Raw genomic sequence first — 12,749 nt, forward strand, 5'->3', positions numbered from 1 at the left:
GCCACGAAAGTATAGCTGAAAACTTTCTAGCCAAGTAGTGTGGCCTGCAATTTATCACAATATACTCTACTTCAGGGAGCAAAATCTAGAGACTTCCTTAAGATTTATGCACCAGCTGTTGTTTACAAATATGCACAGAACTGTCACCCTCTTTTACCGGAGTGTGGCTGTTCTATCTTGCCGTGCAGCGTATATCCCGCTAGCTGAATTTCCATGTCGTCATTAGCCACGATTCCGTGAAACATAGGATTGTCATGACGTTGGCCTGTGGGGGTAAGGTTTATGCCAGCCCCCCCCCATAAATACCTTTGTTAAACATAGAGAGTCTGGGAACATCAAACAAGTGGGGGGAAAGAACCATATTTGGTAATAGAACCAGTTGAATATGCCTTGGTACTTAATGATATTGATGTTAATTCGGTTGTTCATCTGAGACATTATGACTGATGACAGGACGACATAAACTGTATCTGGGAAAGTCTACACATTATAGTTATCAGGTTACAATGGAATTGTTGTGCAATTCAAATGTTTAAATATAAAATTATTTGTGAAAGATTAAATGTAATTTTAGCTTCCAAATTAGAGATTTGGGTTTTCATAAGGTTAGGGCTCTGCTAAATCAGTGGCCCGCACTGTGAAGAGACACGAGTATATAACTATGAAAACACCCTTCTCTCCTCCACTATATGGCGAAAATGTCTCCTGTTCCGGGTACATTAGGATGACGGTCCGATGTCAGAAGGATTCAGATAATAACTACAGAACAGAAGCCAACTCAGCGTGAGCTTTGGTTGCGAATGGTATGAACTTTAAACTCTTATTCGCTACAGAAGTGATACCTCCTAGCCGTTGAGTTGCAGCGGCCTGTAAACGTGGGCTAGGAGAGGACAGACAGAGTATCCCGTCTACCACACAACGACGACACTACAACGTTTCCCGTTCACCACCAGAGACACTCTTCAAAGGACAATTGAAGCGCAGCTCAAAGTAAATATTTATTGCATTTTCCTTTTCAAATGGGCGGTAATTTAGAATGCATAGGATACTGTATTACGATAGCACAGCTTCTCCCTTTGTTCCTCAGTCTTCCCGCTTCTTCACTCAAACCCAACCCCTTTCCTTTGTGTAACAGTGTCATATCTGCTCCGTCCGCTAGGGACGTTTTCCTTTTATGACGTAATTGTAATCAATGTATGGTCATTCTTGTGTATATGTAATTTGTGTGATTAGCTAGGTATTTAGTAAATAAATAATTAAACCAATTTTGTATTGCTGATTCAACTTGTTAGCCAGGGTCGTGAAGAATACCAGAATTTAACAACTTTCAGATGAGACTGAAATAAGGTGACGATTAATATTGACTGCTATTGATTAAAATATTACTAGGTCTTTAAGAGTTTATTTCTGAAGATAACTGCTCTATAAATATTATTTGTGGTGCCCCAACTTTCTAGTTAATTACATTTGCATGATTAGCTCAATCAGGTAATATTAATTACAGAGAAAGGATTTTTATAGAATAGCATGTCATATCACTTAATCCGGCATAGCCAAAGACACGACAGGATATTACAGTTTTTGATGTCCCGTTGGTAGGATATTCGTGATCGTACCTGTCTAATTTTGTCCAATGATTGCACGTTGCGTTGCGACCAGCTCTTTGTCCTCTGTACTGCGTCGCTTCCTCTTGCAAATAACGGGGATGTCGGCCCTGTGGGGTGTTTGGAGAATGTCTTGTGCGTCGGCCTTGTTGTAGATATAGTGTTATTTGGATAGTGTTATTTTTGTAGAGTGAAATTTCTCAAGTCTAAAGAAATAGGATAAATTCTGTTCTCCCTCAATCCATTTTTCCCTAGATCTAATAAAGGTCTTCTGCTTTTAATTATATATATTTCCAGTTGATTTAATCTATATATATTATCCAGTTGATTTAATCTATATATATTTCCAGTTTATTTATATATATATTATCCATCTTATTTAATCTAATATATATATCAGATTTATTTAATTCTATAGTATATTTATTCCAGTTTTTTTAATCTATATATATCCAGTTTATTTATCTATATATATTATCCAGTTTATTTAATCTATTATATTATTCCGTTTATTAATCTATAATATTATCCAGTTGATTTAATCTATATATATTATCCAGTTGATTTAATCTATATATATTATCCAGTTGATTTAATCTATATATTATCCAGTTTATTAATCTCTATATATTATCCATGTTTATTTATCTCTATAATTTATTCTATATATATTATCCAGTTTATCTCATCTCTATATATTATCCAGTTTATTTAATCTATATATATTATCCAGTTTATTTTGAAACTCAATCAGTTCCATCTTCTCCTCCCCCGAGAGGCTGGCTGGGAACCTCTGAGAAAGGCAAGTTATCTTAATGATAACCTTTTCCTCCTCAGCTCTTGTGGTCTTAGCAAAATTACTACCATATTTTCTAAGGTTTGGACACCTCAAAATCAAAGAGCTCCCAGATGTTGCAATAAGATTTTTCTTCACAAGCCCTTTCCCAAACGTGTGAAAGCAGATCTTTAACCTCAAACTTAACTATATCATTATTTAATAACGAGCTATTTAGCTTCCAGTATGAAGCTCTACCAAGGTTAGTATAAGGGGTAAATATTTTGATATCAATGTGCGAGGTGATTTGTAGATCAGTCAGTCGGCAGTCGCCTGCAGTCATTTTGATGCTCTCCAACACAACCTCTGTCTTCCATCTGCCCTTTTAAACAATCACTGAAACATGGAAATATGGTACACACCTTTATAGGGTTAGGGTTAAGGTTCCCACACAGCCATATTTCAGTATATATAATTTATCGGTGATATGAAAGATAAGATCCTTATGCTTCTAAAACCTTACTGCAAGCAAAGCTAGTTAATGTTCAGCCAAGCGTCAGGGCTCTTAGTAAATTCCCATACAGAATACGCCTTCGCCCAATAAGTCTTATGTGGGAGTCATGATGATCAAGGGCTTTTGGGGGACCATGAGTGGATGCTACAGGACATCCTAGCAGAGGGTGGCGTAATTTCTCACACAGCGGCGGTTTCAGGTTCCGCACACGGATGCACATTGGGTAGCGACTGTTGCTGAATGCGAACGGCTGCCATTTTGATCTGAAATAACTAGGGTCTGTATTTCTTTGGCGCAATAATAAATGGTTTAACTTAGTAGATACAATAGCRTTTTGCTTTCAGTTTTGAGGCAAAATGCTTTCCGCAGCCCAGTTACTCGATGAGTTGATGGGTCGAGACAGAAACTTGGCCCCCGACGAGAAACGATGCAACGTACGCTGGGACCACGAGACCGTAAGTTAGCCACWTTGTTAGCTTTAGCCAGCTCGCTGGAAACAATTTCGTCCGGTTCTTGTTTTCAGTGAGTCGTTTTATAGGTAGGTAGCTAGCAAACTGACGTTGATATTGATGTGTTTGCGTAAACGTAATAACTGGCTACCTACATGATGCTCGCTAGCTAACAGTATCCTAACTAGCTATAAACTAACGACCGCTAGGGTCGGGTGTTAGTTAGTTAGCTAGGTAAGTTAATGCGTTAGCTACAATTGAGGACAGCATGTTCTTCTCAGGCCCAACCCCCTGACCCATGAATCCGCATTCAACATTAAACTAACGACCAACAGTGGCCCTGTATTATAGCTAGCTAGATAATGTTATATAGTAGTTAATGTTCGCCAACGACAACATACGAGTTTGCTAACGACGGCTAGCGACAGGTCCACTGACAACTGGGCTAGCTAGCTAGCTAGCTTGCTAAATAAAAACAAGTGGGTACTTTTAACGTTATTTGCAGACATCAACAGAATGTGAAACCGTAATGGAGGCAAACTAGCTAGCTGCGAATTTCAGTCAATATTGACATTTGTATTGGCTCAAAGTTAGACATTAGCTAGCTTAGTAACCTTATGCTATGTCGTTGTCAATGTAACGTTAGCTAGTTAATCAAGTTGCATGAGTCTTGAGTCAAATCACATTTTATTGGTCGCATTATTTTATTGGTCGCATTACACAATTTATTAAAGGCTGGTTTTTGGGGGCCTGTTAGCCCGAAAAAAAAAAAATTTTTGCCTGTTGGTTTTTTCCCCCTAGGGGCCCTCCCAACAGTGCAGTAATATCTAACAATATACACATCTAAAAAGTAATGTAACTTACAGTGCATTCGGAAAGTATTCAGACCCCTTGACTTTTTCCACATTGTTACATTACAGCATTATTCTAAAATCGATGCAATTGTTTTCCCCTCAATCTACACACAATACCCCATAATTACAAAAAAAGTATATATTTTTTGCAAATGTATTAACAATTTTAAAAAAATACTTCAGGGAAGTATTCAGTGCTCCTGAGTGGCACAGCGGTCTAAGGCACTGCATCTCAGTGCAAGAAGCGTCATTACAGTCCCTGGTTCGAATCCAGGCTGTATTACACCCGGCTGTGATTGGGAGTCCCATAGGGCGGCGCACAATTGGCCCAGCGTCGTCTAGGCCGTCATTGTTCTTAACTGACTTGCCTAGTTAAATTTTAAAAAGTATTCAGACCCTTTACCCAGTACTTTGTTGATGCACCTTTGGCAGCGATTACAGTTAAGTCTTCTTGGGTATAATGCTACAACCTGTATTTGGGGAGTTAATCCCTTCAATTCAGATCCTCTCAAGCGCTGTCCGGTTGGATGGAGAGCTTCACTGCACATCTATTTTCAGGTCTCTCCAGAGATGTTTGATCGGGTTCAAGTCCGGGCTTTGGCTGGGCCACTCAAGGACATTGAGGCTTGTCATGAAGCCACTCCTGCGTCGTCTTGTCTGTGTGCTTAGGGTCGTTGTCCTGTTGGAAGGTGAACCTTCGCCCCAGTCTGAGGTCCTGAGCGCTCTGGAGCTGAGCGGTGCCTGCTTTCCCCCAGACGTGACGCTTGGCATTCAGGCCAAAGATTTCATCAGACCAGAGGATCTTGTTTCTCATGGTCTGAGTTAGGGATGCACAATATATCGGTGAACATATCGGAATCGGACAATATTAGCTAAAAATGCCAATATCGGTATCGGCCTGATGTCTAGTTTCACACCGATGTTTAAAAACCGATGTCAAAGCTGCCGTGCATATCTATATAACGTGGGTAATGAATTAATGACACCACGTAAAATGTTATGCAACACAGCATCCCTAACCGAGCCCACAATGTCTGCTGTGACATTTTCAGTGAGACAACTCAAAGGCAAAATCCATTAAAACCAAGATAATGGAATTCATTGCCCTTGACAATCAACCGTTCTCTGTCGTGGGGGATGTTGGCTTTCACCGTCTGGTTGAGCACCGGTACACACTACCAAGTGTGTTATTTTTCAGATGTTGTCCTACTGGAGTTACACAGTAATAGTGTCACTGCTATTAGCTTCACGACATATATAAACTTAGCAAAAAAAGAAACATCCCCTTTTCAGGACCCTGTCTTTCAAAGATAATTCGTAAAAATCCAAATAACTTCACAGATCTTCATTGTAAAGGGTTTAAACACTGTTTCCCATGCTTGTTCAATGAACCATAAACAATTAATGAAGATGCTCCTGTGGAACGGTCGTTAAGACACTTAAAGCTTACAGACAGTAGGCAATTCGGTCAGTTATAGAAGACTCGACTCTGAACAAACACACAGAAAGAGCCCAGGGTCCTGCTCATTCTGTGTGAACGTGCCTTAGGCATGCTGCAAGGAGGCATGAAACTGCAGATGTGGCCAAGGCAATAAATTGCAATGGTCGTACGTGAGATGCCTAAGACAGCGCTTACAGGGAGACAGGACGGACAGCTGATCGTCCTCGCAGTGGCAGACAACGTGTAAACACCTGCACAGGATCGTACATCCAAACTTCACACCTGCGGGACAGGTACAAGATGGGAACAACAACTGCCCGAGTTACACAGGAACGCACAATCCCTCATCAGTGCTCAGACTGTCCGCAATAGGCTGAGAGAGGCTGGACTGAGGGCTTGTGGCTGTTGTAAGGCAGGTCCTCACCAGACATCACAGGCAACAACTTTGCCTATGGGCACAAACCCACATCGCTGGACCAGACAGGACTGGGCAAGAAGTGCTCTTCACTGACGAGTCGCGGTTTTGTCTCACCAGGGGTGATGGTCGGTTTTGTGTTTATCGTCGAAGGAATGAGCGTTAACGCAAGGCCTGTACTCTTGAGCTGGATCAATTTGGAGGTGGAGGGTCCTGTCATGGTCGGGCCGGGAGGTCACAGCATCATCGGACTGAGCTTGTTGTCATTGCAGGCAATCTCAAACGCTGTGCATTACAGGGAAACATCCTCCTCCCTTATGTGGTACCCTTCCTGCAGGCTCATCCTGAAGGACGTTCTTAGTCGTACAGCAACGTTCTTGCATCCTGCACCCTCCGCATGACAATGCCACCAGCCATACTGGCTCGTTCTGTGCGTGATTTCCTGCAAGACAGCAAAAGTCATTGTTCTGCCATGGGCCAGCGAAGAGCACGTCTGGGACCTGTTGGATTGGAGGGTGAGGGGCTTAGGCCATTCCCCCCCAGAAATGTCCGGAACTGTGCTGGTGCCTTGGTGGAAGGGCAGGGGTAACATCTTCACAGCAAAGAACGGGCAATTATGGTGCAGTCCATGAGAAGGAGATGCACTGCAGTACTTATGCCGCTGATGCCCCCCCTTTTGTTCAGGGACACATTATTAATTTCTGTTAGTCACATGTCTGTTGAACTTGTTCAGTTTGTCTCAGTAATTTAAGCTTATGTTCATACAATATTTACACATGTTAATTTTGCTGAAATAAACCGCAGTTGACAGTGGAGAGGACAATTTTCTTTTGTTGCTGAGTTTACTATGGAACACGTTGCGTGTCAAAAAAGATACAGTAGACTGTCAAAGCAGTACAAAAGATGTCTGCAAACACCGGCGCACGAACGATGTGTTTACAATACGCGTTGGTAATAAAGCATAATTTGTTCGGCCGCAGTTCTGGGTACCTAGCTAGTACCAATACATCCAGCCTGAAAAACATGACCAGTAGAAACTGTGGTCATTTTTAATTATTTCTTAGCAATGATTTAGGAATCTTGTAAGTATTAGCTAGTATGCCACTTGTTGTTCGCCTATTGAAAATGAACATCAGTTCATGAAAAAAAAAATAGCCAGCCAATGCTAACCCTGATTGCCAAAGCTAACAGTAAGCAGCCAGCTAGCTTCAGTACGCGCCGACCGGAATCGTGTTGTGAGCTAGCTACAATAAGGATTAGCACACTAGTGGAATTGCAGTGTGCCTTCACAATAAAGTATGCAATTGAAGTGATTCAAATGAAAACCATAGTAGAAATTATGATCTTTTTATTTGAAGGCTAACGCAAATTCAAACATTTGCCTAATCCTTATTTGGCTAGCTCATAGATGGGTCGACCACCATTAATCAATAAGAACTGTCTTATTACTAACTGCGATAAATATTTAACCAGCGGCTCATAGGCATGCGTATCGATGAATCGTTGTGACATATTTGAAATACGGAGTGATAGAGTAATCAATGTGTAAAAACTATGCAAAAAATTATGAACCTGTTAAATATTGTGTAGTCATATTCAGTTCCTGATGGTCAACAACTATTGACATGTCAAATAGTGTTATTTGCACTTATCTTTTTTGACACTAAAGCCCAAACGCGTTCCTATAGAAATCCTGGTTGAGAATGAACGACTGAGAAATTACGACGAAACAGCACAGGCAAGTAAGTGAATATATATATTTTATGATGTTTTTCTGGGTTAGTGGGGCATAGTAAATGCAACAATATAATTATGGTCGTGTGGTGTGTGTACCTTTATTGACTAGGCAAGTCAGTTAAGAACAAATTCTTATTTACAATGATGGCTACCCGCCAAACCGGACGACGTTGCCAATTGTGCGCTGCCCTATGGACTCCCATCACGGCCGGATGTGGTAGAGCCTGGATTCGCACAGGGACTGTTCAGTGACCGTCTTGCACTGAGATGCAGTGCCTTAGACGCCTGCATCCATGTGTGTGTGCTAACTATTTAACTGTACTAGAATGCTTAAAACCCCAGCTAAAATTTAAATGTCTGTTATCGGTATCGTTTATGACACGGAAAATATCGATATTGGTACGGACAAAAATGTCAATTTTACATCCAGTATGATCTTTAGGTACTTTTGGCAAACTCCAAACGGGTTGTCATGTGTCTCTGTGGAGTGGCTTTCGTCTGGCCACTCTCTATAAAGGCCTGATTGGTGGAGTGCTGTACGAGATGGTTCCTGAGAACTCTGGAGCTCTGTCGGTGACCATCGGTTCTGGACCCTCCCTGACCAATGGCCCTTCTCCCCGACTGCTCAGTTTGGCCTCAGCGCTTAGGAAGAGTCTTGGTGTTTCCAAACTTCATCCATTTAAGAATAGGCCACTGTTCTTGGGGACCTTCAATGCTGCAGGACATTTTTTGGTACCCTTCCAGATCTGTGCCTCGACACAATCCTGTCCGGAGCTCTCAAGACAATTCCTTGACCTCCTGGCTTGGTTTTGCTCTGAAATGCACTGTCAACTGTGGGACCTTATATAGACAGCTGTGTGCTTATCCAATCATGTCCAATTAATTGAATTTACCACAGGTGGCTCCATCACATTGTAGAACATCTAAGATGATCATGGAAACGGATGCAACTGAGCTCAATTTCGAGTCTCATAGCGAAGGTCTGAATACTTATTTAAATAAGGTATTTCTGTTTTTTGTGTATTTTTCTAAACCTGTTTTTGCTTGTCATTGTGGTATTGTGTGTAGATTGAGAGGATTTCTGTTCATTTACCATTTTAGAATAAGGCTGTAACGTTACAAAATGTGAAAAAAGTGAAGGGGTTGAGTACTTCCGAACGCACTGTATGTGTGTATAATGGGCCAAATGTTACCTCTAAAAGATTAGAATTGCATTATTACCAAAGCAAAGGTCACTAGCTACTAATCTTGTTCATCAGTGAGATTAGGCAATCAATGTTTGAAGATGATGATAGAAGATCCATGTTGCATTTCCCAACCAGTTTGCAACAACATTTTTTGTCAGGCCCGGCATTGAAGAGGTTTTGGGTTTGTAGCTCAGTATTTCCCAAAATCATGCAACTGTTGGCTCACTAATGACGTGGCTCATCTTTTCTCCCTCCCTTGCAGACCTGTAAGTACTATCTCTGTGGATTCTGCCCTGCAGATTATTCACAACACCCGGTCTGACTTGGGTCCCTGTGAAAAAATCCACGATGAAAACCTTGAAAATGTAAGTTTTACCTTTTCCCCCCATCACTTTTGTTGTTTGTGTCATAATTAAGCAATAAGGCCCTGAGGGGTGTGGCATTGTGAATATAGCAAGTCTTACGTCTGTTCTTATGGACGACACACGCAGAGTTCCTGGATACAGCCGTAGCCATGGTATATTTGGCATATACCACCCCCTCAGGCTTATTGTAATTAACACTGTTATGATGTTATATTGGCCATACCACACAGCCTATTGTATATACACTGTAATCATGCCTATACACACCCTCGGCTTATTAATTATAGACTGGTTATGAATGTTGGCCATATACCTACCCCTCAGGCCTAATTGCTATTAATAACTGGTTACAATTTAATTAGAAAAGAACAGGTAATTTTGTATTATACCTGTGATATTTAAGCAATAAGGCCTGGGGAGTGTGGTATATGGACAATATACATGATAAGGCTGTTCTTAAAACTATATCATATGTCTATAGCGTATAACAGGTGAATAACTCCCTTTTCATCCTATGTGCACCAGTATCGAGAAGAGCTCCCGGTTCATGAAGGAGGGCTATGGAGGGACTTCCGCGCTACCGAGCTCTGCTGGCCGAGGTGGAGAGAGGATTCCGCAGGGGCCACGCCGTCTGGCCCTGTCAGAGGCCCAGCAGGCCGCAGGAGTAAGAATAATAAAGATTACTCAAGTCAATGCCCATAGGTTCGCCGCTATAGAGAACAGAACTCAACATGAAACCTAGCCAACCCTTGTATTCGGTTTCTGTCATGTTAACTCAATGTTGTTAGATTATGCTGACTGGACCTTCTCTTTCTCCAGCAGCGGGCCTGGTGGTCCTGTGGGGAAGAACGAGGAGAAAGCTACAGTCCTGACAGAGAAGATCGAGGACCTAGTCATGCATGAGCTGCCTGGGTTTACCAAAACATTACATTTCTACCATCGAACACAATTACAGTTGAAGTCAGAAGTTTACATATACTTAGGTTTAGTCAATAAAATTGTTTTTTCAACCACTCCACAAATTTCTTGTTAACAAGCTATAGTTTGGCAAGTCGGTTAGGCATCTCTACTTTGTGCATGACACTAGTCATTTTTCCAAACAATGTTTACAGACAGATTTATTTCACTTATAATTCACTGTATCACAATTCCAGTGGGTCAGAAGGTTACATTACACTAAGTTGACTGTGCCTTTAGTTTCTATGGCTGCAGTCCCCGTTAACTGGATCGATATGACAACAGCCAGTCGAAGTGCAGGGCGCCACTTCAAAAAACAGAAGTCTCATAATTAAAATTCCTCCAGAACATTCATGTGTCTTATATCATTTTAAAGGTAATCTTGTTGTTAATCCACCAAAGTGTCCGATTTCAAATAGGCTTTTTCAGCGAAAGCACTACAAACGATTACTTAGGTCACCACAAAACCACAATAATCACAGCCATTTTTTCCAAGCTAAAGATAGCTTCACAAAAACCAGTATAGAGATACAAATGAATCGCTAACCTTCGATTATTTTCAATCAGTGACACTCATAGGCTTCATGTTACACAATACAGCATGTTTTGTTTGATTGAATTTCATATTTATAAAAAAAAATCTTGAGTTTACATTGAGAGCCGACTAGATTCATAGTTGCAAAAACATCAAGACTTTCATAGCCACATCGTTTCAACAGAATACTACGTCTAACTATAAATGTAATACAAGTATACACATGTAATTATAGATATACCTCTCCTTATATGCCACACGCTGTGTCAGATTTCAAAAAGCTTTACGGAAAAAGAAACCCACGCTATAATCTGAGACGCGACAGCTCCAACTAGACAACCACAGCCAAAGATGCGCACATCAACAAGATAAATATATGATAAATCTTGGCCCCTTACCTTCTGAATGATCAGCTATCAGAAAGCCACACACAAGGAATCCCAGTCGCTCACAATTACCTTTTGTTTTGGTTCGAAAAGAATCCGTTATTTATTGTCCAACTACTTTGGTGTAGACGTCTGGTTTACATATCCAACGCAATTCTTGCAGCGTATATTTCGAAAAGAACTTCAAAAAAGTTATATTACCGGTCGAAGAAACATCACAAACTAGTACACAACGCAATCATTAGGATGTTTTTGAAATATGGCTTCATAAATGTTCCAACCGGAGTATCCTTCTTGTCTTCGTAGCAAGGAACGTAAGTGACTGATCCACCGGACTTGGAAGAAAGCAGTGCTGCCAATGTACATTGATGGACAACCTGGACATGTTCTGCTATATCATCTCTCCCACACATCAATAGGAAGTGCTTCATTATAATTTCTATTGAATAGCTTGACATCTGACGTGGAACCATCCTAGGGCAGTGCAACATCCTTAACTAGCACTCTCAAGGGAATTTCCTTGAGGGACCCTGGTGAATTACTTGGTACATAGGCAAATACAGATCTAACATACGTTTGCTCTTCTCTTATTCCACTCAGATTGGTTGCGGCTAGCCAATAGCAAGTTCGATGTGCATCTTAATTCTAGACATAGTTCTAACGAGTAGAAATCTTTATGTTTTCTACAATCAGCAATTAACTGCATGAAACTGTGAAGTGATATATGGCAAATAGCGTTAAAAACTATGACGATGTATAGGATGGCAGACACTGTTGGATGGTGTAATCATGAGGCACCTTTCATCCAAGGCTAACCATAAATACTGCCCCTTCAACCATAAGAAGTTACTACCAGCTTTGGAAAATTCCAGAAAATGATAGCTCATGCTTTATGAAGCTTCTAGATCAGCAAATTGACATCATTTGAGTCAATGTGGAAGGTTTACCTGTGATGTATTTCCATGGCTACTTCAAACTCCAGTGCTCATTGGCTTGACAATCATGGGAAATCAAAAGAACATCGCCAAGACTGTCAGAAAAAGAGATTTAGACCTTCACAAATCGGTTCATCCTGTGGACAATTTTCCAAACGCCTGAGGTACCATGTTCTCGACAAACAGTCATATGACCTACTTATAAACACCATGGGACACGCACGCGTTATAACTGCCTCAGAAGGTATGAACGCGTTCGTCTTCGAAGAGATGAAAGTACTTTGGTGCAGGATGATAATCAATCCCACGCCAAACATATCAGGCGACAGAAGTATGTGAAGATGCTGCAGTAACGTGTAACAAAAGTCATCTATATCCACAGTCCAAACAGTCCATTATCGACATAGGACTGGAGCGTGATTTCTGCATCAAGCCAAGGAAGAAGCCACTGCTCCAAACCGCCATAAAAACAGCCAGAGTACGGTTGTTCAACTTGCACATGGTGATCAGGATCTTACTTTTGGAAGAATTGTCCTCTGGTCTGATAAACAAAAATATAACTGTTTGGCCATAATGGACGTTAATGTTTGGAGGG

The 12,749-nt window shown here is 41.1% G+C and overlaps 1 pseudogene; it reads left to right on the top strand.

Annotated features, from left to right (window-relative positions):
- Positions 1-9,901: 9,901 nt before the first annotated feature.
- The window catches only part of LOC111978015 (DNA mismatch repair protein Msh6-like), a 46,451-nt pseudogene continuing 43,603 nt past the window's right edge, over positions 9,902-12,749 (top strand).

The sequence above is a fragment of the Salvelinus sp. IW2-2015 genome, linkage group LG18 (assembly GCF_002910315.2).
Source record: "Salvelinus sp. IW2-2015 linkage group LG18, ASM291031v2, whole genome shotgun sequence".
NCBI classification, from domain to species: domain Eukaryota; kingdom Metazoa; phylum Chordata; class Actinopteri; order Salmoniformes; family Salmonidae; genus Salvelinus; species Salvelinus sp. IW2-2015.